Raw genomic sequence first — 27,423 nt, forward strand, 5'->3', positions numbered from 1 at the left:
GTTCATTGTTCATGAGAGCCACTTCTTGCAGGGATGCTTTGTACAGTTTATTATGCCCGAGGCGAAGGAGTCCCAGTTTCTTTTGTAACTCTGCATATTCATAGTTGGTTCTTTCCCTGTGCAGAGCTGGACCATCGCCATTTCCTTGTTGACAGCCAGTGCTGATGGATCGGGGAAGTCGGGTATTCACATGTACCTTTCTGGCGACTTTGGCCATCTTGATCGATGTTATCAACAGGGCAATGATCGCTCTGAGGTGTCTTCCCATGACTCGGGATAATGGTGATCATTGTGCTGGGTGCTCTATTCATAAGCTAAGTGCTGATTGTTCTCCTGCTGCCTTCAGGAATTTCGGAATTTGAATAGACGTCTGCCTCTCGGGCTGCTTGTGGTAAGAGACTTGTTTGGATTTCACAATCTTGATGAAATACATGCTTTTATAGCATGAATTATTTCCCAGCATATATTACAACACCACTACAATCTTTCACAGAAGAAGGCAATCATACAGATCAGTGTATGGTCAAATTGCCCCCTAATTCTCATAAAGTCCATCTACTCTGGATACCCTTACTTTGTATTTTTGTTTCTTGGTCATCACAGAACTGAGAGCTGCAAGAAAAAGAGAAAGAAATATGAACAGTCCTTGGGTAAGGGAAATACTGGACTGTCAGGAACTAAAAATAGTTGATAGCATCTGTACCAGGCAATTTCTTTTACTCTCCACCAGTTTCCATTTCAGGCATCCTGCTAGCATGACTAAGAATTTTGCAGCTAAATGCAATGGGCTGCAATTTGAGAGGCCTACAAGAAAAAAGCCTTATCAGACTTTTTTTCCCCTCAAGTGACAGGTGCAAATGACAAAATGAAAGGGCCTACAGAAATTTAAAATTTTCTAATTTTAGAAAAATATAGTATTAGCATCAGATTCCACAGGGATAGAGATATAGGAGCAGCAAGGAAATGCTCCCAGAAATGGTTCCTAGCCTGAAGAGACAAGCTAGCCACAGGAACAGGAGAGAGCCACTTCTTTTAAAATGTGTGAATTACTGAATGCAAGAGCCATTGGCCCTTTCAGCTTCTCTTTTTAACAAAAAGTAAGCTATTAACTTGTGTTTATGAAGACTTTATTTGGACTTTAATGTTTTTGAGACAGCTTCTGAGCAAAATACAAAGAAATTACATTACATATTAGTAAATGCAACATTTAGAATAGCAACTAAATAGTCCTATCTCATAGTTAAATGTTCAGTTCTTCATAAATTGTGATCAAGTCCATGAAATGCAGTCCCTAATCCAGTTAAATGCCACCTACACCTCAGATTTGCTTGTGTAACTATTATTTTCCACTCCACTCCCTATCCCTTCTCTCACCACAGTCCTCAAGCCCTCAGCCAGGCACAAGCCAACTTCTCACCTCAACTGCTGTTAGCAATTACCAAGCACCTGTTGGTAATTACCTGAGCACCTGCCCCGCCCACAGCAGCTGTAGGTCCCTGGCTGCTGGGAGAACAGGTCTGAAGTGCAGACCTGAACACCACCAACCCCCAACCACAAAAAAAAAAAAAAAAAAAAAAAAAATTACAACTTTTCTAAATAAGATGAGACTAGTAAAAGATCAGGACATGGAGGGACTTGTTTATCCCCTTTAGGCCAATCAAGAAAAAGTTTATATCCTTCTCTGGAAAGGGAAGACGGGGGTTTTTCTTGAAGCAGAAGCATGTTTTATCAGCCCCCTTCCTCATTTGTCCCTGCTCCCCAGGAGGCCATTCACTAGGCATATATATAAATATCTATGTCTGAAAACACAGCTACATGAGTGCATGACTTGCCCTGGTGCAATTTAAAGCATAGATTTTATTGCACCAAGATGCAGAAATCTGTTCCAGAAGAGGCACATCTTGTGGAGCTGTAAGGACCCTGCCAGCACATCTGCTACCAAAGCAACAATTCCTGCTCTGCAGTGGCTTAAGCGGGCTGAGATGGAAGTGTTTCTTCATCAATGCATAAACCACAACAAAGTAGTGGTGACAAGCCTTTTTTCCAAGCCTGACTGAAGGTTTGGGAAGCAGGTTTGCCTGCAGAGGGCACACAGAAGCATGACACGTTTGCCTACTGTGCACCTCCAATTTCCACACCATCATATCACTCACTTCTCGGTCACTGAGCAAGCTGACAGTGTATGACAGGTTATCCATCCTGCACAGAAAGTCACAGAAAGAAGAAGAGAGGAAGAAAACACGGAAGATGACAATGCAAAAGTAGTTGAAGAAGTGTGGCAAGGATTGAGCGTTAAGGGACAGAAATAAGAAGAGACCATACCCTTGAACTGTAAAATCCTGACAGGAAACGGCAAGTACTTGCATCTATGAGTTCACCACCCGAACTTGCATGCTTCTCCACATTACCATTCTTTCAAAAATTTTGCTTCCTGGACAAGCTGCCAGGTCTCCAGTACCAGTCCTACCTCCCTTCCAGCAGTCTGCATCTGAGCAGAGAATTGAAAATAGATCAGGGATTACCTGTTACACTGTAAGCATTCAAGACAGCAAAGAACTTTGAGGAAAAAGGCCATACTGAGTGCCCAGGACAAAGAGATCTTAAGAAATTGGAAGAAGGAAGTATTGATTGAGGGTCACAGTTATGTTGAGGTTTAGCCTTTCAAAGGTTTGTTGCTTTTCTACTGAAAACTGCAGGTGAGAAAGCCTAGGCAGAGAAGGGAAGGAGAAGCTGTGTAAACAAACCCATAGCTGTATACAAGGACAGAAGCCGATTTCTTCTTCACCAGGCTGAAGAGAGTGGTTTTATTATTCGAAAACAAAAGCCAAACTACCCCAAGTCAAATATATATTCTCCCACTACATTTAGACATGACAACAATAAAAAAGCGCTATAAAACTACTGCAGTCAATTAGTCAGTTAGGAACAATAAACAGGGCACAGTTTAATAGTATCCATATCTGTCTTTGGAAAGATGAGCAATTACAATCTGCATCCCAGCTCGTGCTCAGTATTTACTACAATCTCAAATAACAATAAAGTCAAACACAACAGATGACTGATGTTCCTTCCTTCTGCTTTCCAAACAGAGTTTTAAAAGATAGTTTATTGCAAAATCAGTCTCAAGTATTTTCAAGGCCTTGGGAGCTCTCTAAGCTTAATTAACAACAGAAATAAAAACTATATCTTTATAACAAAGTTACAAAGATCACAACTTTAATATCACACATATAGAATCCATTTTAATATTTGTGTAGAGGCAAGATTATAATATTATAATTTGTATATAACAATCTATTTTAATATTGCTGAAAGAAGGCACACTTTTCTAAATACCTACTGGCTTTGATAACTGCTAAAGGTAATGTAGATTGGGCTGTACTACTGTTTACTCATCTTTCTGTTGCACAGAAATCTTGGATACTTTAGTGTGTACGTCTGTAATTCTGACATTTTCTGAAATGAAAGCGAGAGGAGAAATGGGCTAAATTCAGATACCTGAAGTTACGTATCAACATTTGCAGACGTAAATCAAATACCCAAGGAAAGCTTTTCTATGGGAAGAATGCCAGAGCAAGTTAAAATATGTATTGATAAGAATAATCAACACAGTAGAAATGAAGAGCATCTGCACCATAGGAGAGAGGGTATAAAATCACACTCTGCATCAAGAGAACATAATTCATATTTCTTCACAGCCTTCTCCCTTTGCATGCCCCTCTGCAAAGTGCAAGGGGCCCCAAGGACTGAAGGAGACACAGGGAGTCAAATGGAGACACTTGCACCGATCTCACTGGGGGCTCCCGGGGAAGCAGTTTCCTTGGGAATCAAGCCCCTCTCTTCCAAGGGCACCTCCCCAAATGTGTACATTTCCTGGGGAACACCATCACACCCTTAAGTGCGTGGTGCAGAGGTTCATGGACATCACAACATAACCAATATGATCTAGTGAACCTAAATTTAATATTCCTAAAAAGACTATTTATAATAAATCTCTACTGTCCACGTGTCTCTAGCTAATACATGATTGGTTTATCCTAGCTGTTCACACGTCTAAAATAGAATGCTGATTGGATCATCTAATTTTTCACGCGTCTTGATTTGGTTGTCTGGCCCACCCATGGCTCACTTTCTCAAGCTCGCTGACAAACTTGCTGAGTCCTGATGACTCTTCTTTTTCTATCTTTTTCAAGAATACACCGACCCCATTTCTGAATATGTCCATAATTCATTCTTTGTGAACGTGTCCATTGTCCATTATTACAAGCAGGCTGGATTGTGCATCGGCTTAATATGGCCCTTGTCTTGCAAAAACTCTGTTCTGTCTCTGAGCCAGCATTCGATGCCGGTTAAACAAAATCCTCCATCTCAGGCTGTAAAGAATGTGGAATTAGAGTTGGAATGTGACCCTGAAATAGAAGCAGCTCAGAAACTAAGGTAGAAAAAAGTTATTCCAGAAAGAAGGGACTTTTCTCTCAAATGAGGGAGAGGCTTTTCCTGTAGTAACTAATGCTGCAAGTAGAGTTTGAGAACCTTTCACTTGGAAGATTTTAGAAAAGTTGAGAGCTGCAATTTCACAATTTGGCTGAAAATCCCAACTTGCACAGTCACTTCTGCAGTATAGTTTTACATCTAGCACATTAATTCCAGCTGATGTGTATACCCCAATAAGGCTTATAATGCCACCCCATCAGCAGGTGATGTGTCATAAAAGCTGGGAGGAAAAGTGTGCTCAGGAAGCACCGAGAGTGCAGGGTGATCCTCTGTATGGTTTAACAGCACAACAGTTACTTGGCAAGGGGCCCTGGGCTACTGGACTGCCCAGGCTAGGAGCACTGATCAAGTCCTGCAGATGAGCTAACAACTAACATATAATGCTATCCTTGCACTTCCAGATGGGTTACACACCATGTCTTTTACACAAATTCACCAAAGAAGAATGAAGACTTTGATAAATTTTTAGACAAATTGCATGAAGCTATCTCTAATAATTCTGATTTAAATTCAGACACAAAGATACAATTGTATGGACTTTGGGATTATTACTCCATTCCAAATAGCTTTCCCTTCAGTCACAAGAGCCTTCCATCTCTTCCAAAAATTGCCTGCTGAAACTCTTCTGCTCCCTTCCAAATCAGTTCACTACTCCAGCATAACCCTTGAAGCATGGACAGATGACTCTTCAACTAATTATAGTAGAAAAGAAGGGTATTTATTGCAGTGCTGGATACACGTGAACATGTTTCCAAAGACACGTGCAAGGAGTTGCAGACTCCCGCTCTGTATTTCTACAGAAAAGGTTTTACATTAGGTTTCTAAGGACCCATAATACATAATTATTACCTGCCTGCTTCGTATTTTTATCAGCTGAATATCTATTACAGCTGCGCAATTGTACTCCCTTAACTGGATTGGTGGGAGTTTGAAATGAGGGAGTGGTTGTATGGGAGGAAGAAAGCTGTCTTCCTCATGGTGAACTCTTCTCCCATGGCCAGCTGGCAAGACCTTTTGACCGGCTGGTCATGGTCCAAGCCTCTCCTAACTGTTCAATTATTCTCAAGGCAAGGTATTTCTATGGTCTCTGCTCCTTCACAATTGCTTCCTCTATCCCTGTCACTCCTAGCTTTATGTTCCTAATATATTTGGTACTCTTTAACTAAGGTGCGTGATTTCTGCTAGCTGTATTACTAACTTAGCTTCTTACCTCATTTTAAAATCTTAACTAAAATATGCAATTTTCTACTATTCCAATTCTATTCCCAGCTGGCCCCTCGACTCATCTGCACTTTTCAATTACCCTAATTACATTTTCAGCTAACCCCTTGACTCACCTCAGGCACATCCCTGACTCCCTCTCTCCCAGCAGCTCAGAGCTGCATTGCACAGCGCTTGCTGTGCACCAGAGAGCACAAAGCAGGCTGGCCTGGGGGGCCTGAATATTTCTGCCAAACACTGTGCATCTCAGCCCTTTGCTCTGGCTCAGTGCAGAACTGCAGGATTGCAGGCGCTTCCTGCCAGAGCTGCGTGAGGCGCTGGCTCCTGCAGATGTGCCCTGCCAAGCTGTCCCTGCCTCACGCTGGCCTCGCTTCCCCTGGCAGAAGTGCCGGGCCTGAAGGAGGCTGCCCTGTGCTCCAGCCTGCCGAGCAGCCCGGCTCCCTGCCCCGGTGCCCAGAGTGCTGCACACACTGCTGACCTTTGCCAGGAGTTGCAGGGCAGCCGGCAGAAGAGGAGGAATCCTCAGCCAGCCCAGCGGCCCTCGGCTGCCCTTGGCCTTTCCCTGCTCCTGGGCACACTCCGGACGGCCAATGCCTCCAGGCTGGGCTGTGCCCAGCGCGGCTGCGCTTCCCCTCGGGAGCAGCCAGCTGCCACTTGGGCTCTGAGAGCGGAGGATTCGCCCGCTCCCAGGAACAGGCACCCAGGGCCCGGCTGCTGCCTCTTGCAGCTCCAAGGGCCTCCTTCCAGCCTGCCTCTGCCGGGGCTCAGGCTGCTCCGGCCTCTGCCGGGGCTCTGCTGGGGCTCCACCCCGGGCAAGGCCGGGCCCGCTCTCACCTCACAGGCGCTGACAGCTCTGCACCACAGGAGACCTTCCCGAGCACCCTCTCTGATCTTTCTGCTTTCTCACTTGAGCACGGCTCTCCTCCCGCCAAAGACATTGCACCTAGGGATACAAATCCAAGTGGCAGGAACCCCAATGCTCTCCAGTCACAGCTGAAGGCCTGCATCTGCACAAGATGTTTGGGCTGCCTCATTCTTCCTTTGGTTTTGTCTTCAAATGCCATTGTCCTTTCTGCCTCAACTAGAAGTGCCACACATGAACCAAAATGGGCCAGTGTGCTGGCCAAGGGCAGTGTGCTCTGGAGATGATGAATGAAGAGTCTTCCCAACTTTCAAAGTACACTGCAAAAAACACCAATCACTTGTTTTAAAATTTTAAAAGTTTAATAGCAATTAAATGGCTATTAAGATAGTAATAAAAGTTAGAGTAATAACAATTCGGACAATCAGAGTTAGAACAGTAAAGGACAATAAAAACAAAGACATACAGACAGTCCTGGTGCCTCCTGGGCAATTATGCCCGGAAAGCACACAGGCTAACAAAGGATTAGCTCTTAAAGCAATAACCTGTTGCATATTCATATATCTCATCCATGATGCATAAATTCTTTTCAAACAAAGGGTGTTCTCTGGTTATTGTCAAGTTCTCCCCCTTAATCCAGTTGGCTCCTCAAAGTCGGGAAGGAGGTGGAAGAAAGTTGGTCTTTTCCAATAAGGACGCAAGAATTCTTCTCTTGGGGCTTTAGGTGTCCTGTTGCTGTTATCTCTGGGCAAAGAATTTCTTGATTATCCCATCTCTTTCTTGAGCTAGTTAAAAAAGTATCTTACATCACATAATGTTATAACCTAAAACTATATTTACCACTGAAATAATTACCAATTTTTTTTTATTTGGAGGTACTTAGGAATAAAAAGAAGATGTATCAGCGTTGGAAGGAGGGTCAGGTCTCTAAGGAAGTATTCAAGAAGGCTGCTGGAGCATGCAGAAAAAAAAATAGGGAGGCCAAAGCTCATTTTGAACTTAGAATGGCAACTTCTGTAAAGGATAATAAAAAGTGGTTTTACAAATACCTTAATGCTAGAAGGAAGGGTAAGAGCAGCCTTTGTTCTTTATTGGACAAGGGAGGGAACTTAGCATCTGCAGATGAGGAGAAGGCAGAAGTGCTTAATGCCTACTTTGCCTCAGTTTTTAGTGGGAAGATGACTTGCCCTCAAGACACCGGCCCGCTTGGAATGGTTGATGGTGTCAGGGAGCAGAATGGTCCCCCCATTATCCAAGAAGAGGCAGTCAAAGAACCACTGAAATGCTTGGATGTTCATAAATCTATGGGACCAGACGGGATCCAGCCCAGGGTGATGAGAGAGCTGGCAAATGAGCTTGCCAAGCCAGTCTCCATCATTTACCAACAGTCCTGGCTCACTGGTGAGGTTCAGGATGACTGGAAGCTGCCCAATGTGACACCCATTCACAACAAGGGTGCAAAGGAGGATCCTGGTAATTATAGACCAGTCAGCCTGACCTCAGTACCTGGCAAGATAATGGAACAGTTTATATTAAGTGCCATCACACAGAATTTACAGCATGGCCAGGGTATCAGACCCAGTCAGCATGGCTTTAGGAGGGGTAGGTGATGTTTGACCAACCTGGTCACCTTTTATGACCAGGTAACCCGCCTAGTGGATGCAGGGAAGGCAGTAGATGTTGTTTATTTGGATTTCAGCAAGGCCTTTGGCACTGTCTCCCACAGCATACTCCTAGACAAGCTGGCAGCCCGTGGCTTGGACAGGAGCACTCTTTGCTGGGTTAGGAACTGGCTGGATGGCCAGGCCCAGAGAGTGGTGGTGAATGGTGCTGCATCCAGCTGGCGGCCAGTCACCAGTGGTGTCCCTCAGGGCTCTGTGCTGGGGCCAGTTCTGTTTAATATTTTTATTGATGACATGGATGAGGGCTTAGAGTCTTTCATTAGCAAATTTGCAGATGACCCTAAGCTGGGAGCATGTGTCGATCTGTTAGAGGGACAGAGGGCTTTGCAGAGGGACTTGGAATGGTTGGATGGATGGGCAGAATCCAATGGGATGAAGTTGAATAAGTCCAAGTGCCGAGTCCTGCACTTTGGCCACAATAACCCCCTGCAACGTTATAGGCTGGGGATGGTGTGGCTGGACAGCGCTCAGGAGGAAAGGGACCTGGGTGTGCTGGTTGACAGTCGGCTGAACATGAGCCAGCAGTGTGCCCAGGTGGCCAAGAAGGCCAATGGCATCCTGGCTAGTATCAGGAATAGTGTGGCCAGCAGGAGCAGGGAGGTCATTCTTCCCCTGTACTCAGCACTGGTGAGGCCACACCTTGAGTATTGTGTCCAGTTCTGGGCCCCTCAGTTTAGGAGGGACGTTGAGATGCTTGAGCGTGTCCAAAGGAGAGCAATGAGGCTGCTGAGGGGCTTGGAACACAAGCCCTATGAAGAACGACTGAGGGAGCTGGGGTTGTTCAGCCTGGAGAAAAGGAGACTCAGAGGTGACCTTATCACTCTCTTCAGCGTCCTGAAGGGTGACTGTGGTGAGCTGGGGGTCGGTCTCTTTCTCCGGGCAGCAACAGACAGAACAAGAGGACACAGTCTCAAGCTGCGCCAAGGGAGATACAGGCTAGAATTAAGGAGGAAGTTTTTCACAGAAAGAGTGGTCAAATACTGGAATCATCTACCCAGGGAGGTGGTGGAGTCACCATCCCTCGATGTGTTTAAAAAAAGACTGGATGTGGACTTGGTGCCATGATCTAGTTGAGGTGTTAGAACATGGGTTGGACTCGATGATCTTGAAGGTCTCTTCCAACCTAGAAATTCTGTGATTCTGTGATTCTGTGAATATAGCCAGACGGGACGTACATGAGCTTGTCTGGCCTTTGCTGCTTGACCAAATAGCAGCAACTGTGGAATTTTACCCCAGAGACACTTTTGGCTGGCTGGATGCTGCAGCTGGGCGCTTGGAGGCAAGTCCAGGCACGCAGGAGTTCAGGTTTACCTTTGGTGGAGAAGCTTTAAGGCGAGGTGAAGGAAAGGAGTCGGTTCTGATGGAGGGTTTTGATCCAGAGCTTTATTCCTGGCCCACAGGCCTCTGAATCCATCAACGGCTCCAGGAGAACTCCCAACCGCATGGTTTGCTCGCCCTTTTAGCCAGGGGAGAGGGCGAGGGAAGGAACACGGGGGACCACCAGCCAGGTACGGGGCGGGGAAGTCTCAAGGGACAGAGGACACCTGGATGGCCCAATGTCCTTCCAGGAGGGGAGGGCATCTTTTGAATTCTGCCAATCACTCGCCGCCCTTCTGGAATGCCAGGATTGACAGACAGCGCTCAGCAGGGGTCAGGGTGTGGAAAGGAGGGATGATTGACACACCTGGCAGGGAATTATCAGGGAGGAACCTGGGGTATCTGAGGCAAACCATGACATCACACTGCAACATACCACACTACTGAAAAAAATACAGTACTACTGACTAAGACAACATAACACATACAGTATATTAATTTATATATATATATATTTATATATATATATATATTTATATATATATATATGTTCATTTTAATATCTGTGAAGAGCCTATCCTGTAATATGTACTTTTCACAACACCAAAGAAGCCATTTGCACCTTTAATAGACAGCTGACAACTCAGAAGGAAATGCTCAGCTTGTTCACAGGGTGAGAAAGAAAGGATTCTTCCAGATGAGTTAAAGTTTCAGAAACTTTATTTCTTTACAATCCTACTCTATAATCCTGTGGGGTGGTATTTGCAGAAAAATGGACAGGCACTAAATGAACCAGCCTAACCTTCTGGAGCTAACTAAACTAACTAACCTTCTAGAACTAGGTCAGGTTTTTAATAAAGCTGCATTCAACTTTGTGGATAAAAAGGTGAAGCAGAAGAGTTGCTGACAGACAAAGGGGTAGCAACCCAAATAAAATGACCCTTACAGCATCTACCAATTAGATTAAGAAAAAGATGCGTGCTTGCCTCAGGACAAAATAGAGCTACCAGTCAAGAGATGCTGGACAAAGTGCAGCAACCAACCAAACAATGCATGTCTATAGAAACCTATAGGATAGGAACTAATTATAAACTATGCTTAGAAGCACAATAAATGGCTTCTCCTTGATTCACGTTGAATTGTGCAGAGTCTTTTGTCTTTTCTCCACATACTCCTACTCTAAATCCTACTCTACAGTCCTACTCTACAATCCTACTCTAAGATGGCTATGGAGAAAATGGTCCTGATATGATTATGGCACTGTTTGCTTCTCCATCCTCCTCTTCACTGAGATGATGAGTGGTCTCAGGGTGGATGCAGCCTCAGCTGATGTTACAAATGGATGCTGTTCACAAAAAAACCCCAAAAACCAAAAACAAATACAAAAAAAAAAAGAAAACAAACAAATTAAAAAACAAACCAAACCAAAACAAACAAACAAACAAAAAACAATCAACAAAAATACAAAGAACAGTGAAGAGTGAACCATTACTTTCCAAGCTCAGTGCTTCACAGGCTCAATCGGGATTTCTCTGGGTCCTAAAAAGACCCAGAAAGAGGAGCAATGGCACCATCTGCTACCCAGCAGTCATGTGCAGGACCCTGCCATCACAGGCAAACCTGGCCCAGAATCCCACTCATCCATTTATTCAGGTTTCTTTATCTTGTTGGGATCTTTGCCCTGCCAGTGCTCTAGAAATGGTGCTTTCTGTCCCTGGGTTATCTTCCTTTCAGGAAACTCCAATGACTCACATAGGTCCCTGTCTTTGAAAGACAGGCACTGTGCTAATTCCCACAGGGACAGAAAGCAGTGTCTGCCTTTCCATGCCCTGCCCCTCGTGTGCTGGATGGCACCTTCCTTCCCATCAGGGCCAGCCCAGTGGCACTGGGTCCTGCAGTTCCCTCTCTGCCACACAAGCTGGCAGGAACCCTGGCGCAGTTCCTGTCTGCTTGAGCGTGCCAGGCAGCAGATGGGGCTGGGACAAGTCCCTCCCAGCTGTCCCTGTTTGTGTGCCAGAAACCTCCAAGGGTGGGCTGGGGGGCACAAACCAGGGCCCCTCAGAGGCTCACAGTGAGCCCCCACAGCCCCTCCTGCCACAGCCAAATCTCTGACTGCTCAGCTGGGACTGGCTTCCTTGGGTTCCTCCACCACCATTTCATGTCTCTGTACCCTGCATTGCTCTGCTTCAATTCTTTTGCCATTAGATAAAACTGAATACTCCACCAAATTAGAAAAGAGGGCAACAGAAACAGTCAGAGGACAGAGCACCTCTCTGCTCAGGAAATGCGGAGAAGAGGTGGAGTTATTCAGTTTTGTGAAGAACAGGCCCCAGGGAGACTTTATTGCCACTTTCCAAGACTTCAGAGTGGCTTTGAAGAAAGTGGGGGACATCTTTAACAGGGCTGGTTACAATAGGATATGGACAAATATTTTTAAACACAAAGGGCATCTAATCAGAGTAGGTCTAAGGAAGAACTTGTTTACTGGGAGCATGGTGCCACCCTGGCACAGCTTGCCCCAAGAGCTTGTAGGTGCCCCATCCCTGCAACCATTCAGGCTCCGGTGGCAAAGGGCTCTGAGCAACCTGATCTCTTTAAAGATGTCCCTGCTCATTGCAGGACACTTGCACCACAGGACCTTTACAGGGCCCTGCCAGCCCAGCCCAGTCTAGGATTCCTCACCGTTTTCATTTGAAGAGCACCAAGAGTGGAGGTGAGGAGGAAGGGGGCTCATCTGATGCCTTGGACTTGAGTGGAGGAGGAGCCCGTCCCTCAGACCCTGTTTCACCTGCAGCCCCTTCACATTTTACCTGCAGGAGCTCCTTGGCAGACCAGAGCCGCGCCTCGTCTCTCTGCAGGCAGCAGCTCAGGAAGTCACGCAGGCAAGATGAGAATAGGTTGGGCTGCTACAGCTTTTGTCTTCCTCCTGTGGCTATCAGGAGTTGAGGCTGGGGAAAAAGGAGACACCAGGCTACACCTGCTTCTTTCCTATCTGTAACTGCTCTCCTGGGTCCCATTGATTAAGCGCCACTCTGCAGTGGCAGTTTCTGCCCTGGCAGAGACCCAGAGATGACTTTCCTTTACCAACCAAAAACCCAAACTCCGATGCAGCCACAGCTTTTCCAACATCCCACAGATCTTGCCTTGGCAGCTGATTTCATTGACTGACCTAGTTAGTGGGAACTACACCACCACAAGCACATTTCCTTCCCTGAAGATTCATACCAGCTTGAGAGGCTTTTTGGAAGAAGGACTTTGCTATACTAACTCTACTATATCCAAGGGTTAGTACATGGAAAAGTATCTCTGCAGTGCTTCTTGGTCCCTTAAGAGCAGCTGCCATAAAACAAAACTAATCCAGCTTTTTGCTTTGTTCTTGAAAACAATGGGAATTGGAAGGAAAGAAAGGAAATCCACCAGGTGCTCCTCAGGTAAGGAAACAAACATTTGGAATCTCATCTTCAACACAGACACATTAAGATGCATGCACAAATGTACTGGGATGAAAACGCCTGCTTGGACACACAGGAGCCACCTGCAGCTCTGTCTCTCAGCAGCCTGAAAATTTCTGCTTTCCTTACATGGAAAAGAAAAACTTTTCATGGTCAAATCAGAAGGAGAGGTTCCATCCCTACGGTCACCCTCTACTCATTTGGCTGCTCAAGTCAATGCATTAATGGTAGGCCCATCCCAGAAAGTGCCAGGAAACAAATGGGAGGTTTTGGCAGGCTCTCCACATCACCAGGCTCTGGCTTGGTGACGTGCAGAATGTGGCTTGGGCTAGGAGAGAAACACGATCACTGAGTGTTTCAGCAGCACTGCACAAGAAGCAGAAGAGACTCTGTGGCCTTTACACACTCATGCCCCAGTTTGAAGCATGTTTCCCAGTGAGAAGAAATTGCACAGTGGGGTAAGTTCCTCTCTAAAAACCAGTGCCCTAGCAACTTTCTTGTGTTTGGGCTTCTTTTCTTCATTTCTGGAAATGTAACACCAGTTCTGAGAGGCTTGTCTTGTGGTTTTAGGGGCATCTTCACAGACAGACAAGTGGGAACAACTTGAAACCCAAAGCAAATGTTGCCTGAGAAGAGCTGGGGAGTGTTTGCCTGTGGTGAGGCTTGAGCTGTCTGGCAATCCCTTTCCATGATGTGCAGAAACATCCAGCTGCTCCCCAGAGCTCAGTCCCTCTGGGCACGCCGGCCTCTGGAAACACCTGACGATTCCAGCCTTTCTCCTGCTCAAGAGCATCTAAACTAAGCTGAGCTCCAGTTTCTTCAGCAAGGCCAAGGATGCTCACTTCCATGCAGCTGACAGTGTCCATGGAGCTCAGCAGGTCTTTCTGATACTCCTCAGGCCAAGGAATTACAGTGTAGATTGGCAAGACATTGGCTGATCGTTATCCAGTGTGGTTCGTGTGGAACCAAGCTCTAACATGCTGACAAGTCAGAGGGAGAGAGCTCATTCTGCTTTTGCAAGATGGTATTTAGAAACATAGGACACCAACTTGGAACTATTCAAACCTCAACTTGCAGAATCCATCTCAAATAGACAAAAATATGAATGGCAAGAGGCCTTGGAGTCTCCATAAAAATGCCCACCACTGTAACGATAACTCTGTGCTTGTGGCACTGAAATAGATGGTGACCAAAGAGACTTTGCTATTATCCTCTTTAACCCAAAGGAGAATTTCAAATCCAGAAATGGCAATGCACTCCCCTTGTGTACAAATAATTTATGCGGCTTTCTTTCCTTTTCCCACATCACCAGAGGTGACAAAGAGGGTTTTATCCTGACTCTCAGCTGAGCTCAGCCACTGGCCATGGTGGGGAGCTGGAGTCCTCCCTGTCATTAGAACTGTGCAGGCCAGGGATGGCCCTGCTCCTGTGGTAAAGAAACACAGCACCGCTGTCAACTGCCCACGTTGGATCCCAGCCCAGGCACCTGCCTGCAAGCTCATCAACTTGTTAAAGTACCAAGAAACAGCCAAGGGTTTGGCAAACAATTCTAACTGCAGTCGGAGAAAAACACATCCTAAACTTATCCAGGCCACCCACACACATGACTGAACCATGTACAGATGACTTGAAAGCCTGAAAGTTTCGAAGACCCACAGCATTTGGAAAAGATGCTACAGAATGGAAGAGAAGAGCTGTGTTTAAAAAATGAGAAAGCAAGCAGAACTGCTTGGGCATTGCTTTGGTAGTAGGTTTTTTCTCTTTTTCTTTTTTGTTTACTTTTCTTTTTCCTTTTTTTCTTATGTTTTCTATAAAATTGAAACTGGGAAGGTCTAACCTCCATTTCTCAGAATATTTATCACATGTCTACCCTCTCCACTGAAAAATTCTTGTCCTTCAGAAACAGAGTTCCAACATTGTTCAAAAAACAAGTGAGAAATGTCAGGCATGGCTGGAGGCCAAAATGGCAGGTTTCTGAACTGGTTAGGTTTCTGAACTGCCACTTCCCTTTCTGATACAACCAAAGCTACAGCAGATGCTGATGTGTTGCAGGGGCATTTTTAGAAGGAGACCTTGGTGGAAGCGGTGCCAGCAGATGGCAATGGGATTTTGTCCAATGGCACACAGAACATGGGACAGGTGAGAAAGACAGTGGGATCAGTGAGTATCTGCACCTTACCAAGACAGGAGTTGCATTCCAGTAAGGAACTTCTCGTTCCACCATTTCGATGCCCACGATTCCCAAAGACCATATGTCCACTTTGGGGCCATATGGTTGACCTGTCACCACTTCAGGCGCCAGCCACCCAGGAGTGCCGGCCACGCAGCTCCACCTGCCCTGCTCAGGGGTGAGCTGAGCAAAGAGGCCAAAGTCAGCTGTGGAGAAAACAACAAACCATGAAAGCCAGCTCCAATTAGGAAATAAAGCAAAAGAATTCCCCACTCTCAGGCTAAGAATGTGCTGTTGAATCTCCTGGAGAAATGTGCACGCTCGATTTCCTTGGGGCTTTAGCCAAGGGAGTATGGAATTGGCCGCTTCCAAAAAAACCCAGGTTTCTTAACGCTGCTCACAGCAGTGGACTTTATGCCCCTGAAGCTTTAGATTGTAGCTCCCTCTGTCTGGAAGGGACACACACAGAGCAACACCACTCTTGACTGCTTGTGGTTCCTTATACCTCTGTGCACGTTGCAACTGTGCCTTCAGCTCGCAGCAGGGGTCCCTGCACTGCCACCAGCACCATTTTTGGGGAGCTGGCAGTCACTCCAAGCAGCCCCACACCCACATCCCTGGAATGCTGCACCTGACCAAGAATATACTGACCCAGCTTGACAGAGCCGTCGGTTTTGAGAAGGATGTTGCAGCTCTTCACATCTTGGTGGATGACGCGGTTTGAGTGCAGAAAATGCAGTCCTTGCAGGCACTGAGCGAGAAAACAGAAACAGGAGGGCAAAAATGAGTGATGTGATTTCATCACACCAGAAAGGAAACAAAGAATCTAAAAGATTCCCTCTCCAGGGGAATGGGGAGTAATGGCAGAACAGTAATGGCCACTGAGAGGAAGAGCTTGCTGCTCCAACACTTGCAGAGCAGGACTTTTCTAAGGAAAGGCACGTCAGCTTTTGAAAGAGCAACAGCACTTGCTGTTGTAGGCTGTGCCCTGCAAACCAGCCAGGATGACTCCTGCTGCAGTGGACGTGCTTTTTCCATGCAGAGGACAAAGGAGGGGTTTTGAAAGGAAAAGTCCCTCCCTTTGGTGTGAAGCAGATCACTTTTGGGTGGGAGGCTGCATGACAAAGATTTTCTTGCTGGCCTCAGCACAGGCTTGGAAGTATCACACCAGTCACTTTCCGGAAGCAAAGAGCATTTTGGCTGCACTACTATCCTTTTCAGCTGAGGACTGTGAGACATGAGTCTTTTTTCTTTGCTGATCATTTCAAATCCTGCCACCAGCACCTTTGCTTTTACAGGCAAGGAATGCAGTGAAGACAGACTCCAGGCAAACATTTAGAGAAGCAAAATGGAGAACAGCAAATACAAATACAAGAGACAGAGCGAGAATACAACAGCAGGAGATAAGAGTACTGGCACTGAGTACAGGGAGTGCAGGGGCACTGGCAGGCCTTTCACTTGAGATGCTTTTACTTGCCCATAGAATAGCAGCAACACAGAAACAAAGCTTGGCACAGGAAATCACTCCAGCTCTGAGCCCCTGTTTCCCAGACAATCCTGCCCAGGCCCTTGGAAACACATGGGATTGCTGACCTCCCGACTGATGGCTGCCATCTCATCTTCAGACAGGTAGGTCTTGCTGATGACATTGCTCAGAGTGCCTCCATCCATGTACTCCATAACCAGCCAGAGCTCCTCACCCACAAGGTAGCTGAAAGAAGGAAACAAGGGCGTGGAGATGAATGTACATGGCTAGGTTGCTGTGTGGAAAAGACGGGTTGATTCTTCTTTTCAGGTCCCTTTGAGACAAAGACAAAATAAAGGAATAGACATTCCCTCTTGGCTGTGCATTGTTTGCCATCTGTGCAGTCTCAAGGAGAAAGGCACAGCTGAGAAAAAGGAGATGTCTTAGATGGGCAGCAAGCAAAATGTGCAGTTTAGTAACAGCCCAGATAAAAAACCTGTCACACATGGTGTTTCTGGAAAAAAGCACCTAGTCTTCCTGGCATGCATAGCAATGGAAAACAGTGGCAACAATCCAAGGGAAATCCTTGTTAGTTTACCTGGACGTAAGAAGACACTTGAAAAAAATCAAGCTCCAAAACAAAGTGGTGGCTGTGAATATAGAGATCATTGATTTAGTAAGACACGATACATCCAGGTTTTTGAACAATTTTCAAATACCATGTGCCAGTGAAGACTCATGCAGACAAAATGCAATCTCTTCCCATCCACTGGAGATGAAAGGAGCAATAATAATTAGCCAATAATTACAGCTCTATTTTCTGCCAGTGACCAAAGTGGGATTTTACCTTGCATGTTTGCAATATGTGAACAAACGTTCATGGGACAAAAGCACAACTCACCTGTCTAAACAATTGACCAGGTTGGGATTCCTATTCACCTTCATGACCATGAGTTCATTGACTTTTAGTTCCTTCTTCCTCAGTCCTTGAAGACGTATTTTCTTTATGGCCACCTAAAATGACATTGAAAATCAGTAACTTGAGAGGTTGGTGGCACGAGACCACAAGGCACATGGAGCGAGTGATTTTGCAATGACACAGCTGAGCTGTGCCAAACTGCCTTGTGATTAGGCACCGCAGTAATTAGGAACTGACGTTCCAACAGCCCATTTCTCTGCTCCCTTGGGAGCCAGTTACAGGACACGTGGGGCCACTGACATTTTGCCTTGACCACTTGGTAACAGCGGTGTCTCGGTTATCACCCACAAAGCTCTGACCACACTCTCTGCTGCTTTGTTTGCGACTCAGAAGAAGCAATCCATGCCTTAAAACTCTGTGGATACATCTTGGGCTATGGGCAGGGCTTAGGGCTTTCAGGGACGCCTTGCAGATCTCTCCCTATGTGCAGTTCCCAAGTGCAGCAGGTGGCTAAGGAACTACCGGTAACTTTCAGATGTATTTATTGGCAGCCAGAAATGAGAATTCAGGACTCTGAAGCTGTGCCCCAAAGAGCAGTGAGGTGCTTGAAGGCACCACCTTTGTTTCAGCAATGGAGAGCGAGTGAGCGCGTCCTTCTCTGAAAGGAACCGCTGCCCTCTGTGCCTTCCTTCCGGCAGCTGAGGAGGACAAAGTCCCAAATGCATTTTGCGGGCTGGCACCAGTCTGTGCTTCTTGTGCCTTTTCAGCATAGCTCTGCCCAAAGCTCCAGCCACAGCTCACACCAGAAGGGAAAGCCCTCGAGTGCAGCAGAATCTGCAGGTGCTGTTGACATTTACCTCTCCTCCTGTGGCAGTGTCGAGTGCTTTACAAACATCTCCAAAAGTCCTAGAAACAAAACAGAAGCAGAGAAAGGAGAAGCCATTTAGATCTTGCAGTGAAAGCCAGCCCACACAGGAGATCTGTGCTGTAAATGCCTAAGACCTGCAGGACACTGGAAGCATGGAGATGTCTTTGACAATGCCTTCTGAGCACACTTAGAAATTCTGATCAGCACTGACAATCTAAGCCCAGTGCCTGAACACATTTGCAGCTTGTCTGACTTCACACTTGATACCTATTCCACCAGCAAAACACCTGATGCATAGTTTTGTAAAATTAACATTGCTTGGACTCACCCACTGCCAATATTTTCCAGTTCAATGTATTTTATAATAGGATTTTCCATCTTCGCCATTCTCCCTGAGGGAAACAAAATGCAAGATGTTCACTTTAAAGCAGAGATCCCAGCTTCTAGGAGATACAAAAGGCAGCCCCACTGTCTGGGGCTCTGAGCCCTCCCTTTGTGGACAGCTGGCTAAGAACAACAGGAACAGGAACTGGAACAACAAGAAAAGAACAGCAGGTCCACAGCACAAGTGGCTGGCACAGAGACTGATTTCTAGCATCCTTTGAAGTGAGAGACCTCTTGACACAGGGAAGCACAGGGAGATACATTCAGAGACTGAGACCAGAAGAGAACACCTACCAAGGCAAGTAAGTTTGTCATCTAGAAACATTAAGGAGAGCTGGAACTAACAGTGCCTTTGTTTTCTTGGGAATAAACACTGTGAGATTTAGAAAAGGTTTCCTACTTGCTAAGATTAAATGCACCTGGACATCTAGAATCAATTCCTCTGAACAGATGTCAAGTTCAGAACAGGAGGAATTATTGCCAAGTGTTCCCATCTTTTCCAGCTTGCAGCAGTTTGCCAGAAGAATGCCTCTGCGTTTGTAAACCAGAGCAGCTCATGCTAGAAGCAATCCCGACGGGGCTTTCAGCGTCAGGACCCTCACCCTTTATGAGCAGGCTGAGCTCAAAGACGCCCTTGCCCGTGCCCTGCGTGAAGAACCACGCCGCTTCTCTTCACCCCGACAGCGCGGATCAGTCGCTCCCATTGCACTCGCCCTCTCGGCACCGCACACGTCCCCATCTTCCCAACTCGGCACGGCGGGCATGGGCACAGAGGACAGCAGTGCTCCTCAGGCGCCCTGTGACACAGAGAGCTGCCCAGAGGAGATGCTGACCCTCTTGTGAGTCCAGGCCGTGCGACGCAGCAGCCGGCCCAGAGAAGGGGCTGCTGCCTCAGGCAGCTCCGCGCTGCAGCAGCCGGGCAGCAGCGGGACCCTCCCAGCTAAGGAAGGTTCCAGCCTCTGCACTCCCACCAGCCCTCAGGGGCAGGGCAGCGACCACAACAAGGCTGGCAAAGCCCAAGCATGAGCACTGACAGGCACTGACTGGAAGAAGCCAGAGTGAGCCTGAGCCCTGTACAAGCTGTTGCCCCCATTCAGGACACAACAGGATGGGCTTTGAGATCAGCCACACCGAGGCGCAGATCAGTGCCCTTTTTGTCCCAACAGGTGATGGTAGACACAGAATCCACTGGGCTCTCTTCTCAACCCTACCAGATCTTATCTGAGAGCACAGCACTGGCAGCTGTTAAGGGCAAGAAGCAGATTCATTGGGTTGTGATGCAGAATCACAAAGGGCTTGATGTGTTCTCCTAGAGACTGATCTCAGCAGAGCTTCTGCCAGTGGCTAGGACTCAAGCAGTCACAGCCTTCTGCTGATCCAGGAACAATGCCTGCTTCTGCCTTCGGCAGAGAGGGAAGCCCAGGCAAACTCCAGCCAGTCTAAGCTGCCCTCAGAGGCAGCAGGAACACCCAGAGCTCTCTCTTGCTGCCTCGGAGCAACGTCAGCACTTCTGTGACACTAAACTGAGGAGAACCCTTTAGTACAGCTATGCTGACACGTGCACACAATACACTGTCCCTCAGATAAGAAAGATACCAGACGTACTCAGTTGCTCCAGGGAGTCACCCGCCATCTCCTGTTGCTGAGCAGCAGCTGGGTCAGCACGGGAGGTGAACCAAGTGCTCAGGCTCCACTTCTTCAGCTGGAGAGCAAAGGCTCCTTGGGACAGCACTGCTGCTTCTGCAGCAGCTTCAGTGTCAGAGTCGGTGTAGATCTGAGACAAGAAATGAGTTTATGTCAGGAAGGTGTGGCAGAGATTGCCCTGAAATGCAAGAGAGATTGCCATTTGAAATGCAAGCCCTTAGGAAGCTGCTGTCAGCCACATGCAGAGCTCTTCAACTGGATTGCTTTGGATGTCCACTTGTGAAACCAAATGGTCAAAAGCAAAGGCTGGTTTTACTCGAGGTCATAGCCAGTTTCTTGTTCTAAAGGATGACTGCAGCAACGACCGCTCCACTTCCTCCCAAAGACTCCTTTCCCCCTCCTAGGTCTGCAGATACATTTGCAGCTCCTCATTCTAATGTTCTACCTCCTGCCATGAAATTCTCTTTTTCTGCACCTTCCTCAGGACGTGCTCATCCTGCAGCATCTCTGGATGGTTCAGTTCCTGGGCCTCATGCCAGCCTTGGGGCTCTTGGTTGCCCGTCATTTGCTGGAACTCTCTGCAGGCTGCCAGGTAGGATGGCAACACTTCCACCTCAAGTCAAACAGAACAAAGCAGTCAGAGACTACAGCTTGTCCCCGTCAGCCAGGAGTCATCGACTGGGAAGAAAGTAGAGAAAAGGACAGGAGCAGATTCACAAGGGATACAGACAGCTTGTAGCTCGTATTCCAGATCTATGTGAGTGACCATGTTCACCTGCAAAAACACCTCAAGAAACAAGGTCACCTGGAAGAAGCCAGCAGGAGTTCATTCGGATGACTGCTGGCTAAATGGCCAAGGGAGTAATGCCACTGTCTAGAGCATCAGCTGAGATTCAGCAGACCAGGAAGTGCCCTTCAGAGCAGCTCTGACAGAGGCCTCATCAGGATGGCACTCAGAGGCATCACCCACCCCCTGCTGCTCTGCACTGGAAAGGCAAGGAGGGCAGAAACCACCCCTTGGGTGACTGCAGTGGCTATTGCTGTTTCACTCGCTTTTCTAGAGCCTTTTGTTCCTGAAGGAGGCGATTAATTTTCTCTTTGATGATTTTAATTTTTTCGTCTAGCCTCTGCTTCCTTGCCTTGATCCTAGCCTCAGTTTCCTGCAGCTGTGCCTGCATCTGTTCATCAATTTTCTGTAAACAACAACGGAAAGGACTCTCTTTCATGCGTGGAGTGGCTGCCATTCCTTCATTCACCTGTTTTTGTTGATTGCCCCTCTGCATAGGGAGATTCTTCTCCTCTTGGATGTCTTCATTCCTCCTCTTTGCTGCCATGATGTCACTCTGAGCTTCAGGCAGCTCTGCTTGTGGCTCTGCCTTGATGTTCTGTACACACAAAAGCAGAGCAAGTGACTGAGAGCTGCCATCAAGATCAACTTTTCCCTCTTTTAGCCTCAAAATCACATTTATTCAGCCCCTTCTTTCTGCTTCTCTACCCAGCTCTGCTTCCACTGTAACCATCCTGTCCTGGTGCTGGTCTCTGCAGATTCCAAGGCTCTGTCCTTTCAGTGCCTGTGGGACTTCCTGGCCTCCTCAGTCCCAGGAGCTCTGGTTTATGCCCCTCTTCCTGCCCTTCCCTCTGTCCCCTGGCCAGTCAGGCTTACCTGGCCATTCTCCTCTGGCTCTTCCACCTGCTGCCCGAGCTGCTCTTCCTGCTCTCGGGCAGGGAACAGCTCTCCCTGAATCTGGCATGGCATCTCAGATAAGGCAGTCTGCTCCTGCTCTTTCTCTAGAAGCACCTGCACAGAAAGCAAGAGAAGATGGGTTTCAACTTCCCGTACGACCTTTGTGGGCCAAGACTCAAAGACTGCTGGGCTCACACGCTCCCAAAGCACTGTGCTGCTGCTCTGCTGGGTCCTTCTCTGCTCGTGGGGAGCCACAGATTCCAAAGTGACCCTGGCCCTACAATCAGGGGCCATCTGGGACTGAAGCTCCAACAGCCTCTCAGACAGCTGACAGGGAAGGTGTGGCATTTCTCAAGGGTCTGGTGAGGGCCTCCCTCTGCTTCTGCCATGTCCTGTTTGTCTTTCAGTGGTGACTGACACCCCGCCCTGTCCCATAGCTCCATCCTGGCCCTGCAGGTGGCTTCCTGGGTGAGCTCACTCCTTGTGAGAGACACTTCTGGAGTTCACATTCCCTTCAGGCCTGCACCAGCATTCCTCCTTCCTGACATCTACACTCTTGTTAGAAAACGGGGTCATTCAGGAGATAAGGATGCATGCAAAGATCTCTGATGGAAGTCAGAGAACCTCTATGGCCATCTCAGTATATGGAGGAGGACCAAGGTGTTTCTTCTCCCTCTTTTGTCAACTGAGAATTCTGACCAGCAGTAACAGAGTTTCTCATAAGGCCCCATTAACAAATGCACTTACACAGCCCTGGGGATGCCAGCGAAGGAAACCATGTGTCATGTAATGCATGTATGGGCAAAGTCACCAGACCCCAGCTACAGCATGGGATAGTTCCACTCCCTTAGGACATGCAAAAATTTAAAGGATAAAAAGAAGGCTTCAGGTCAGAAAAGGCTGGAGTAGAAAACATGAGGGGAAAAAACAACCATCTCTAGAGGGGGAAACATCTCTGCCTGCTCAGGATCAGTCAATGGAACTTGTCTCTACTCCTCTCCTGAAGGGATGCCTTGCGGTGAGCTTTGCATCTTCCACTGCTTTGGAGCAGAGCCAGGAAGATTCAGATAGACAGATAGACAGACAGATCTCATTTTTATAATCTCTCTTTACTGTGCTGTGGTATTTACATTCTTTGAACACAGAGAGATATAATTCTCTCTCCGAGGTTTTTTTAAGGGGAGGTAGTGAAAAACTTAGAGAAGAGAAAACAATTATTATGTCTACTTGCTGTTCTTGTTGTTTAGTACATGTAGAATGTGTTCTAGTGATTGTTTACTAAAAGTGATTTGTTAATTGGATTTTAGTGATAGTTGTTTAGCTTGATTAGTTAATTAGATAAAAGCTGTGTCGTGACTGTCTGGAGACAGTCACAAGTTTTTCTTTAGTAGCTTTTTAGTATAGTATCTCTTTAGTATAGTTTTAATATAGTACTAGTGTGATATAACATAGCTTAAGAAAGCATTTGTTTAACCTTCTAAATCATAGAGTCAAAGCACATTATTCGCCACGTGGGGGTCACCCTGAATCAATACTGTCCTTTCTGTCGCTACACACATCAACACTCGGTAGCAGTGCCCCGATCTGCAGCCATCCTGAACTTGCTCTCCTGTTGCTTCAGTAACCCACACTCTTGGGGAATCTGGAGCGTGTGGGTCCTTCTGGAATGCAATCAGACCCAGAGCGTTGCACTGGGAACTGCACTCTGTGCATCTGTGCTCGGGCAAGTTCTTCTCTTGGACTCGAGCACACTGATGGTGCTAAAGTGGCTGGAATCAGAAATGCAGCCCAGCCCCTCCCAGCTCCTCTAATCTCTGAGCACCAGCTGGAATGCAAGGGCATTGATTTCCTGCTCAATTCCCAAATACAACACACACTGATTCCCTGGGCTGCCAAAAGACACGGGAGCCGTTAACCTGAAAGTGATGTGTTTCTGCCAGTGCTGGAAAAGGGCAGGAAAGATTGAGAAAAAGCTCCCTTGCTCCCTGGAGAAGGTGAAATTACACAAGGCTTCTCCTTCTAGCGAACAAACAAACAAAATATGAAAGTGTTACCTACTCCAGTGTCTAAAGCACTTGGATGCAGTGAAGGGATGTTTGGCAGGGAAACAGCTCTTGTGCTGAGCATTGGATCTGTGGATCTAAGGCAGGGATCTATGGAAGTCTGCCTGAAGGTCCCTCATGAGCCCCCATTGTCCAGGCTAAAGCTCCCTCAGCACCTCCTCGCTGGCCTTGTGCTGCACCCCTTGCCCAGCTCCCCTGTCCTTCTGTGCACGCGCTGCAGCCCCTCAAGGACTTTCTGCTTCCCAGGGCCCACAGCTGCACCCAGCACTGCAGCGGTGGCCGCAGCGCTGCCAGCACAGGCCACGCTCCCTGCCCTGCTCCTGCTGCCCCCCTGCTGCTGACACGGCCACCGTGCCCTGGCCCTTCTTGGCCCCCTGGCCACACGCTGCCTCATCTTCAGCGGCTCAAGGCCGCCAGCCCTGCGTCCTTTTGGCCCACGCAGCTCCCCAGCCACAAAGGTGCCCATTTCACTTCAGATACAGCAGGTATCATTGCAAGGTGTACATCCTGGTTTTAGCATTACAAGACAGCAGTCAAGGACTTGCAGCTTTGCTCCCACTCTAGGCTCCAATGCAGTTTTCAAAGCAAACTACACAATAGAAGGTATCAACAGACACATGCAATGTCTGGTTTTTGCCTCAGAAGAAGGGTTCAGAACTACTCACTTTGTTTCTTTTGCCACACTAGACAAGAATGGCCCCCCCAGCTTCATGGACAACACAGTCATCTCCTTGCAGCTTATCAAAGACCAAGAAACAGGCAGACTCAGAGCACCTATCTGCTCTGCTACTGGCTGCTCTGCCTGAAGAGGCAGAAGAGCAACCTGACTACAAAGGCACCAAAATCCCTGACTTCAAGCAGCAGCTCTACATCCCCAGCGTGTCTCTGAAATAGTCCTAAGTAAGCACACCCAAGAAGTTTGTGGGGACAAAGCACCACAAAGAGTTGTGTGGTCAGATCAGCATTTTTTTGTGCCTGCAGCTACTTGGCCAGTCTGTGCAGGGGTACAGGTCCCTCCACGCCACAGTGTCCCCTGTGTATCCGACAAGGCTGAGCACAGTGTCTTTGACATGCTCCCTGCTCTGGGATCAGGGAGCATTCATGCTCCAGGCTGGCCCCTATCAAAATGCCAGGAAGCTGCTGCCTAAGCATGACAGATCAAAGCCCATTGTCCAGCTGTCAGAGGCTGGGGGCAATCACCAGGTCCTGGCAGGACTCCAGCACTCAGCATCCTCAGCCAGCAACAGCAAGTGCCGGCTGGTCAGAAACTTGCAGCTCTGCCTTGCACCAAAGACAGCAGCACACACAACTGGCACTTACTGGCTCAGAATGGTCAGGCTGTGGTGTGACCACAGCTGGAGGCTGGCGCTCATCCACCTCATTTGCCTCCTCTTTGGCCTCCTCTCCATGAGCAGAGGGAGCCAGAGGAGAGACTGCTGTTGGTTCTGTGATCTGTGGACAGACAGCAGTGTGAGGGACAGAAAGTTACCTACAATTTATAACCTTATTTCTATTCAGCACTTTATTCTACTCAGCTCTATTTCTACAACCAGCTGTACTAAGGACAAATCAGAAACTTTGATAACAATGGGATTCTAAGTCACTGCGACTGAATTTAAATGGGCTAATTCAACAGAATTGCTAATAGTTCTGAATTAGACATTATGCCCTGGCTGCTATCAAGAAGCAACATTCTCTCTGCAAAATGAGCTTTTCATTCCTTGAAAGTTCTGAAATGGAAAATCAGGAAAAAGCCAGCGATGCCTTTGTTATTGCTGCTGCAGACATGGAAATGGATTTTATTTCAGCCTACCCAGCTGGCCCTCTACACTCTGCTGCCACAGGCCAAGCTCACAGCTTGCTCTACAATTCTTAAGCACCAGGAACATGAAATGTTCCTTTCTCACTCACCTCAGGATCAGCACCTCTGAATACACGGATCATGTGATCTGGAGTGGGCAAGGGAAAATGAACAAGGGCTGTGAGAAAACTGCCTGGGCTGCTGAATCCCACAGAAGAGAAGAAGTCAACCCAAACAGAGAGTATTTTTCTTTATCAACATCCCTTCACGTGACATACTTCTTTCACACAGCCAGCAAGAGATCAGGACAATAATCTTGGTTGTGCCTACACCAGTAAATGAATACAAACGTGATCAAGGAAATGCAAATTGTTCTTCAACACTCAATGCTTCTGTTCTGTTCAATGGATAAAGCAACTCTTGTTCTCTTGTCTTTCAGGTACTTTTTTAAAAAACAGAAGTTGCATGCACTAATTCCCATTAAGCTGCCGAAAACAGTCACCCAGAAAAGCTTCCCCAAAATCCCCCTGAGCTGTGGCAGTTCTACTGTGAAACAGCACAGCAGCAGCTCCAGGGCTCAGGAGCAGACACTCATGGCTTTAGAGTTTGCACTTCACTGCAAAGGGAATCACTATTTTAGCACTCAGTCAAGGGTCAAAATAGACAGTCAAATCCTTTCATTACAAAATTTAGAATAAAAGAAGCTTTCCCTCAGTTCTGGGGAGAACTACAAAGTCTTTAGAAGGCCTTCTGAGAAGGCCTCCCAGTCTGCATTTTGGAAGTTGTCCTGCTTGATCCAGCAAACTGAGGAAATGACAGACTCTGCTGCCACAGACTCTCCCGTGGAGGGAACGGAAGCCCTGCAGGTTCCCTTGCAAATGCTGCCCCTGTGGCTACAGGCACCCCCTTTTTAGCTGAACGCCCTGACAGGAGCTTTACCAAACCACTGGCATCCTAATGCTCCTTCTCTTTCAAAATCAACCCAGTCACTAAGAAAGAGCAGGAAGACATGCAAAAGCCAGGTTAGCTTACACCCTAACCTAAATAGAGTTGAAACCTCTACTTACTTGCCAGGCTAGTCATGAAATAGGCGGAATAAACAGTGCCATACATGGTGCAAACTGCAGCAGCGAGTTGCTCAATCATTGTAGCACTGTTGTTCAAGTTTACCCCAGCACTACAAAAGCCAAGACTCCTGTCAGTGTGCAGCTACACACTGACAAAGGCCACAATCAGGAGGATGCTCCTGATCTCAGCAAGCCCTAGGGCTGCTCTGGCACTGAGGCCTTCCGTGCAACAAGGCAACCTTCTGATGTCACCACGACGATGTGGCAACCATGCCCTGATATCACAAAGCAAAGTATGACAAAGCAAAGCATCACAAAGCATGTTAGTCT

General features: G+C 47.3%; 1 protein-coding gene and 1 pseudogene across 1 annotated transcript in view; one reads left to right on the top strand and one right to left on the bottom strand.

Moving 5' to 3' along the window:
* Positions 1-27,423, top strand: part of LOC136570838 (zinc finger protein 271-like) — a 430,233-nt gene that overhangs the window by 93,495 nt on the left and 309,315 nt on the right. The window lies entirely within an intron of this gene.
* LOC136570832 (serine/threonine-protein kinase PAK 3-like) lies at positions 10,829-27,415 on the bottom strand (annotated as a pseudogene).

This window comes from Molothrus aeneus, unplaced genomic scaffold, assembly GCF_037042795.1.
Source record: "Molothrus aeneus isolate 106 unplaced genomic scaffold, BPBGC_Maene_1.0 scaffold_40, whole genome shotgun sequence".
NCBI lineage: Eukaryota > Metazoa > Chordata > Aves > Passeriformes > Icteridae > Molothrus > Molothrus aeneus.